We start from the raw sequence: 9,307 nt of genomic DNA, 5'->3' as shown, positions 1-9,307 counted from the left end.
TGACCATGGCATGCATGCATGGAAAAAGAAGAGCCCAGAGCCAGGAGACTTTTAAAACCTTTGCTGTGGTTGTTAGATAGCCTCATGGCAAAGGGCTGAATTGGGTAGGTATAATACTTGGAAAGGATGCTAAGAGGACAATTTTAATGGATGTGCACAAAATGTAAGCAATGATTAATTTGTTTTATTTTTCAAAACAACTAAAACCTTTATTGTTTAGGTATATACTGCCACATATCTGGAAACATGCAGAGGCCCACCAACAAATGCTTATTTTTGCGATTAATTATTTAAGGAAAAAAAAAAAAAAGGTTTTTGCCTGTATGCCTACCTACATTTCAGGTATACAAGTAAAAAAATAAAGGACCACTTCTAAATGCATGCAGCATCCCTATTTTAAAGTATAATTATTAATTTAGGTCTCGAGCATAAGTACCTCTATATAATGATAAGGGGAGAATTTGTGGAAATAAAAAAATTACTATCTGAGGAAAAAAAATCTTATTTGAGTATTTCCCAATGTGCCATTATTTATCTTTACGAATAAGCATATGACAGCACTTTTTGTGGTTCTGAAGGATCTTTGTCCTAAAGTTCAAAACACATGGCAATGAAAGCTTCAACATTATTCCAGTGGCACCCACTCTCTATCTCCAAAGTGACAGTGCAGCAAATTTAACATGTAGCTCAGTGCCTGGAAAAAGAAGAATACTGCCAGAGGTTCAGATTTTTTTTTTCTGTATGTTACAAGCATTGCGCCTCATTACATTTTTCCCCTAAATAATAGTAACAACACATCTTCCAGTACAAGTTGTTTATCAAGATATTTTAGTTGTAATGTATATTTGCCCAGGTCTGTAAAAGGAGTAAAATGATTAGTGATGGAAACAAAGTTTTAATTTTTGGTCTATATTCTGTGTGCAGAAGTCATATGCAATGAAAGAAAATCCTTTTTTTTAAAAGGGTCCTTTGTGTAAGGATTTTGTTTTAAAGAAAAAAATATGAGAAGGTCATGCATGTTGCATACCAGGATCAACTAACTTGTCAACAACATAATGGGTTTAGGAAGCATAGCGTATCAAACCATTTTCACCTATACTTTAATAAAGATCCCTCTTTGTTAACATTCTATGGAAAAGATAAAGTCCAAAAACCTTGGAGGGGAAGTAATTTAAAAAAGCAGATATCTCAAAATTAAACTAAGTGGATATACAAACTGGACAGACTTCAGCCCAATAGTAGGAACATAGACACAGGAAATAGATTCAAATTGTTTTCTGACAGACTATTCAGCGATCAGCAGGTGTCGGCAGACACCAAGTCCATGGTACCTGCTGTGTGGCGCTCCCTACCGGGAGGTGTTGGATTAGGTATATATACGTGATCTGGCTCACAGGTGCAGCCCTGGAGCAGTAAAACTGCTTTAAGGGGGACCTGACCCGGTAAGAAATTGGTGGGAACAAACAAATAGTTATGTCAAATAAATACTACACTATATAGTATTTTCTCTTGGTTTCTGCCAGGAAGGCACTGGCCATAGTACAGATGAAGGTTCAAGGCACACACAAATGCACAGACTTGCAGGTGCTTACTTGGCTTTGCATAGACGTGCGCATATGTGCACATATGCACACACAGGTGCACGTGCATCCACCACTAACATTGGAGCCAATAGGACTATTTAAACTGCAGCAGTTGTACTAGCCAGTGCTGTCTGATCTGCAACTGTTACACGTGTTCCTGTATCTGCTTTGTGTTTGAATTCTGTGATTAACCCAGCTTGAACGCTACCTGTCCTGACCTTAGATTGTCTCTAGACTCTGCTCTACCTCCTGCTCATTTGACTGCTTATTTGCCTGATCTTGCATTGCTGACCTCTGCCTGTATCCCGACTATTATCTGCCTGCCATCTATGCCTGTATCTGAACGCCTATCGCTGACCTGGCTTATCTGACCACTTCTCCAGTTGTTCATCTGTCCTGCCCTGCATACTGCCTGGTTCCTGCTGGTTTGCGGTGATATATTACATGCAGTGGCGGCCGGTGTGTTGGGGACGCAGGGGTGCCGCCCCCCCCTAATCTGCATGCAGGGGCGCTGGACGCATGGAGCTCAATGGAGCTTTTTTTTTTGCACCACCTGATTAGAGCCAGAGGCTCTAATAGGCTTCAGCAAAGGGTGGACCCAGGTCGCAGAGCAGTGCGCCCGAGCCCCCCCATTGTGTGACAACAGCGAATCAAAATTCACTATTGTCACACGGATCCTCCTCTTGGCCAATCAGGGAGCGGGTCTAATACCTGATTCCTGATTGGTCGCAAGGCAAACCCCATGCCATTGGCCGAGGAGGAGGCGGGAGCGGGAGGACTCGAGGAGACGCGCCAAGGGACTGAGGAGAAGGCGCCGCTGCCGCTGCTGATCCAGGTAAGTGCACTGGTCCTGGGGCCACACTGCATTGAAGGGGGCACGCACGCTGGTCACTGCATTGAAGGGGGCACACACGCTGGTCTCTGCATTGAAGGGGGCATGCACGCTGGTCTCTGCATTGAAGGGGGCATGTATGCTGGTCACTGCATTGAAGGGGACATGCACGCTGGTAACTGCATTGAAGAGGGCATGCACGCTGGTCTCTGCATTGAAGGGGGCATGTACGCTGGTCACTGCATTGAAAGGGGCATGCACGCTGGTCACTGCATTGAAGGGGGCACACATGCTGGACTCTGCATTGAAGGGGGCATGTATGCTGGTCACTGCATTGAAGGGGGCATGTACGCTGGTCACTGCATTGAAGGGGGCACGCACGCTGGTCACTGCATTGAAGGGGGCATGTACGCTGGTCACTGCATTGAAGGGGGCATGTACGCTGGTCACTGCATTGAAGGGCGCATGTACGCTGGTCTCAGCATTGAAAGGGGCATGTACGATGGTCACTGCATTGAAGGGGGCATGCATGCTGGTCACTGCATTGAAGGAGGCATGTACGCTAGTCACTGCATTGAAGGGGCATGTACGCTGGTCACTGCATTGAAGGGGGCATGTACGCTGGTCACTGCATTGAAGGGGGCACGCACGCTGGTCACTGCATTGAAGGGGGCATGTACGCTGGTCACTGCATTGAAGGGGGCATGTACGCTGGGCAGTGCATTGAAGGGGGCATGTACGCTGGTCACTGCATTGAAGGGGGCATGTATGCTGGTCACTGCATTGAAGGGGGCATGTACGCTGGTCACTGCATTGAAGGGGGCACGCACGCTGGTCACTGCATTGAAGGGGGCATGTACGCTGGTCACTGCATTGAAGGGGGCATGTATGCTGGTCACTGCATTAAAGGGGGCATGTATGCTGGTCACTGCATTGAAGGGGGCACGCACGCTGGTCGCTGCATTGAAGGGGGCATGTACGCTAGTCACTGCATTGAAGGGGGCATGTACGCTGGTCTCTGCATTGAAGGGGGCATGTACGCTGGTCACTGCATTGAAGGGGGCATGTACGCTGGTCACTGCATTGAAGGGGGCACGCACGCTGGTCTCTGCATTGAAGGGGGCATGTACGCTGGTCACTGCATTGAAGGGGGCATGTATGCTGGTCACTGCATTAAAGGGGGCATGTATGCTGGTCACTGCATTGAAGGGGGCACGCACGCTGGTCACTGCATTGAAGGGGGCATGTACGCTGGTCACTGCATTGAAGGGGGCATGTACGCGGTCACTGCATTGAAGGGGGCATGTAAGCTGGTCACTGCATTGAAGGGGGCACGCACGCTGGTCTCTGCATTGAAAGGGCATGTACGCTGGTTTCTGCATTGAAGGGGGCACGCACGCTGGTCTCTGCATTGAAGGGGGCATGTACGCTGGTCACTGCATTGAAGGGGGCATGTACGCTGGTTTCTGCATTGAAGGGGGCATGTACGCTGGTCTCTGCATTGAAGGGGGCATGTACGCTGGTCACTGCATTGAAGGGGGCACACTGGTCACTGTTTTAAAGGGGGCACACTGGTCACTGTGCATTGAAAGGGGGCACGCTGGTCACTGTGCATTGAAAGGGGGCACGCTGGTCACTGTGCATTTAAAGGGGGCAAGCTGGTCACTGTGCATTGAAAGGGGGCACGCTGGTCTCTCTGCATTGAAAGGGGGCAAGCTGGTCTCTCTGAATTAAAAGGGGGCACGCTGGTCACTCTGCATTGAAAGGGGGCACGCTGGTCACTCTGCATTGAAAGAGGGCATGCTGGTCTCTCTGCATTGAAAGGGGGCACACTATACCTTAATTACTGAAGGCCCCTTTCACACTTTTGCGACCGGAAAGTCACGCAATATTTTACAGCATTTTTTGCCGCAAAGCAATGCCTATTACATTTTTCTGTTTGCGCCCCTCCAAAAATTTTGAGCACCAGCCGCCAATGCTTACATGTGTGGTTTAACCACTTTAGCCCCGGAAGGTTTTACCCCCTTCCTGACCAGACCCTATTTTGCGATTCAGTTAAAGCAAAGAGATCCCCTAGGGGTGGGACTTTAAATGGCAAAGACCAGAGCTTGAGTAGATTTCTTCACATTTTTATTCGTACAATAGATAATATGAATTACATTTGTGAGAATGAAAGACAAGTGAAAATAATTGTACACATAGGTTTCAAACAATTAGTGATTAAAAACAAGTGGCCAAGTGATACATCACAGATAAGAATGGCTGGGATTTCTTGGAAGGAAGGGACCAGACGCGTTTCGGTTGGTAACCTTTCTCAGTGGTCCAACAGGAAAGAATCTCAGACTAAAGATGTAAAACATATTGCAGTCATTAGAAAAAGCACAGTAAAGTAGTATTGCATGTAAAGACATTTATATCCATGTTTTATACAAGATGTCTGTTACACCCATATAGGGTTATAAAAATTCACATATTGCATTTGTGTCTAAGTTTGTACATACCTTGAGGACACACCCTAAATGTGACGTGAAAGAGAAGGCCACAAAACATAAAAACAAAGCCAGGAAAGGACCTATGGCTCGTGTTATCAGAAAGAGTCGCCAAATATCAGTTTCTCCAGGTCTGTATCTTGCCTTAAAGAGGTTTTTGTAACAGTTTAGGTGTTTAATGGCAGACCAAACGTAGAGATAAGGAGCGAGGGAGATGCAGCCATCCCACCAAGGACTCCCACGAGGATCCCAGGAAAAACAGCCCGCACTGAAGGGCGTCTGTAAGTGAAATATTGGTAGATATTAGTGTAACCCACAGGATGTATCAGGGCCTATTATATATGTCAATGGATATTCAAAATTGTATACATACAGTATGAACAAGTATCCAAAGTTGGATCCCTAAAAAGGGAATATAGTAGTCTGATCAAAAGATGCGTATCTCCATCTGGAGGGGAGTTCCTGTATGTAACAAAAAGGAGGATGGAAAAATTGGTGAGGCCCCAAAAGATCATATTAGTGGATCAAGGGGGTATGGGTACTACCACCACCACGAGACATGTGAGAATAAGGTAGAGGAAGCAAGAGAAGAAACCGCGAAGTTTCATCCCAGACAACCCCTCGTTGTCAGACAGGTTGCTGGGAAGGAAAGAGCACAGTTTTCCATAGAATTGGGGAGAAGGAGAAATGCATACAAAGGTTGTGAAAGTATGTGGACAGTAGAAAAGCTCCTTGAGGCTTATATCTATGGGTGCTCTGTACTGCATTGGATCCAATTATGCTAGGTAATTAAAAAATAAATACCAATCGTCTCAATCAAAATGTTCCCCAAATGTAATGAAAGGCATACAGAGCACTCATACCGGTCGGTACCAGGTGTTCACAAGAGTGGACTAGGTGAAGTGGTTCCCAAATACCAAATATCGGAAGGCGCAAAGAGAGAAACCAATATAAGGAAAGGAGGTAGTGTGGGAATAGTCAAATATTGCTGACATAAGTCGTGGTGGTGAGTTCCCATCCTGTTATAGTCTTACCTTGTATCACTTCATGGCTGTGTAATGGCGGTGCGCACTCTGGAAGCGAGTGTCCGCCTTTTAAGAGGACGCCAGCGCATGCGATTTTGCGATTCAGCACAGGGTTATTTTAACGGACAATTGCGCGGTCGTGCAATGCTGTACCCAAACAAAATTTACGTCCCTTTTTCCCACAAATAGAGCTTTCCTTTGGTGGTATTTGATAACCTGTGCGATTTTTATTTTTTGTGCTATAAACGAAAAAAGAGCGACAATTTTGAAAAAAAATATATATATTTTTTTCACTTTCTGCTATATAACAACCCCCCCCCCAAAAAAAATAAATAAATAAAAAATCAACATTTTTTAACATTTTAGGCCAATTTGTTTTCTGCTACATATTTTTGGTAAAAAGAAAATCGCAATAAGCGTATTTTGATTGGTTTGCACAAAAGTCACGTTTACTAACTACGGGAAAGATTTATGCCATTTTTATTGTTTTTTTTACTAGTAATGGCGGCGATCTGCGAATTTTTGTAGGACTACGGCATGGCGGCAGACAGATCGGACCCCTAACTGACATTTTTTACACTTTTGGGGGACCAGTAACATTACTACAGTAATCAGTGCTATAAATATGCATTGTTACTGTAATAATGACACTGGCAGGGAAGGGGTTAACACTATTGGTGATCAAGGGGTTAAATGTATGCATCATTCTTACTGACATGTGGGGGGGGGGGTTCTGTGAGATCACAGAGATCGCAGGTTCAGCTATGCTATGCTATCTGTCACTGAGAAGATCCACCTGCTTTGTTTACATAAGCAGACGGGTCTTCTCACACTTTCCCCGATGATCGGGGAATGGAGGCAGCGATCATCGCTTCTCCTCCGGCCCAACTCCCGCTGTGTCTAAACACAGCCGAAGCGAGCCTCTAGGAGTCCAGCGACCCAGGGGAGCCGACCTGCTGCAGTAATATCACTGTGAGCAGTCGGCTAGTGGTTAAACAATGTTTACATATGCGGGTTCGCTTATGTGCACAAACACGGAAGGATGGTGCTCTTTAAATTACATTTTCTTTCTTATTTATTTTACTTTTTGTTTTTACACTGTCCCTTTATGTATTTTTTCCACCTTTTCAAGTAAACACCCCTTGTAATAGAACTAAGCATGACAGGTGCTCTTTTTTGAGAGATCTGGGGTCAAAAAGACTTACCCTCTAAAATAAAATAAAAAAAAAAAATGTTTTGATAGTTCGACTTTAAAGAAAAAAAATCACATCTTTAAGCTTGAGAACTGGAAGTGACATCGGAGGTCGCTCCGGACCTTCAAGGGCATAGTATGGAATGGGGCTATTTTGTCCTCACTTGGCTTCCTGTCTAGCCATCAGCTGCATCGGATCAGTTCCAGGCTTACCGACTGCTCCAGTAAGCTTGGAAACGACCGGAAAGTGGCGGGACGTGGGGGAACCTCCCCCCGATGCCTATAAAAGGGATCCCATTGTGAATCCACTGCTGGGATCACTTTTATCTGAAGGGAGGCTGTGTAACGGAAAAAATAATACTGGGGTTATGGCAGCTATTTGCTGCCATAACCCTGATATTTAATGTCAAATTCATGATGTACATTCCCAGTTAGGTGGTCAGCAAGTGGTTAAGGTAGTATTAACCACTTGCTGACCGCCCTATAGCGGTTTTACTGCAACAGGGTGGCAGCTGTGCACAATATTGTGCATATATACATGATCTTACGCTTCCACCTGGAGGATGTGCGCACGCTGCTGGCCCACCATTTCTGCTGTGATTAATCACACCAGAAGCTGATCTTCGGGTGCAGGGCACTTGATGTCTGCCGCCACCCACCGTTTGTGAGGCATAGACTCAGAACGTACCTCTGCCTATGTAAACAAGGCAGAGTTTCATTCTGAGAGGGGGAAGGGGTGCATTTTGTGTTCTTGCAAAGCAGAAACTAAACTCCATCTATTCCCCTAGAAAAAGCAACACACATAGTAAACACAAACACTGGCTAGGCACACAGTTAACCCTTTGATCGCATTCGATGTTTAACCCCATTGCCAGCCAGTGTCATTAGTACAGTGAGTGCATATTTTTTATCACTGATCACTGTGTTAGTGTCACTGGTTCCCGCAAAGTGTCAAAAGTGTTAGTTAGTTTCTGATTGGCTGCCGCAATATGGAATTCCCGCTAAAATCACTGATTGCTGCCATTACTAGTATAAAAAATAAAAATTCAAGTATATATCCCATAGTTTGTAGACGCTATAACGTTTGCGCAAACCAATCCATATTGTGATTTTTCTTTTTGCCAAAAACATGTAGCAGAATACATATTGGCCTAAATTTATGAAGAAATGTGGTTTTTTTAATTTATTTGATTTTGTTTTATTCAGCAGATAATAAAAAAAACATTTTTTTTTTAAATTGTCAGGCCTTTTTTTTTTTCTTATAGCGCGAAAACTTAAAAATGCAGTGGTGATCAAATACCACCAAAAAAAATATCTGCTTGTGAGAAAAAAAAATACAAAAAGGTTATTTGGGTACAGCGTTGCATATCCAGGCAATTGTCAGTTAAAGTAACGCAATGCCATATCACAAAAAGTGGCCTCATCATGAAGGGAGGTAACTCTCCTGGAGATCAAGTGATTAAATGTATAAATGTAAAATAATGCAACTTATGGGAACCCAGCAGCAGATTTAGGGAATGCCTGTGACATTTTATAAAGTGCAATAACCCACCTTCTCTTGCCTTACTAAACTTAATTATAACAGAAACCAAACTGTTACAGGCAACGTAAGTCACTAATTTAAGGTTAAAAAAAATTCAAAAATGAATAAAAACACAAATAAAAAAGTATTCCAATTTGCGGGAAATTAATGAAAAAGACATGTTAACTAAAACTTCCATCCTCTATAAATATGTTCCCAAATTCGAACCTGTTTTCTTAGCTTACTATTAAGGCCCCATGCACACGGGACGTTTTTAACGCCGCTGTAAGCAGCGTCAGGCGTTTTCTTTTTGCAGCCTAAAAACGCCCCTCCATGTTATTCTATGGCCTCATGCACACTCAGACGTTTTTGAGCTGTAAGTGGCTTAGACGTTTTTAGGCTGCAACAAGAACCCACCACCTGCGCGTTCTGAGGACCAGCGTTACAGCGTTAAAAACGCCTGACGCTGCTAAAAGCTGAATAACTTTGCTATAACGTTGCTTAACGTGCGTTAAGCCACGTTATACGTTTTTTTTTCTTCCATTCAAAATCAATGGTTCCCTATGGGATCCTATTGATTTGAATGGAGGTCGCACCGCAACACCGCAAGTCGGATCCGACTTGCGGGGTGACTTGCGCTGTGGGAATCTTGAGGGGGAACGCC

This window comes from Pelophylax lessonae (assembly GCF_965119305.1).
Source record: "Pelophylax lessonae genome assembly, chromosome: 3".
In the NCBI taxonomy this organism is placed as follows: domain Eukaryota; kingdom Metazoa; phylum Chordata; class Amphibia; order Anura; family Ranidae; genus Pelophylax; species Pelophylax lessonae.
The sequence above is the reverse complement of the archived record's forward strand: the minus strand, read 5'-3'. Positions refer to the sequence as shown.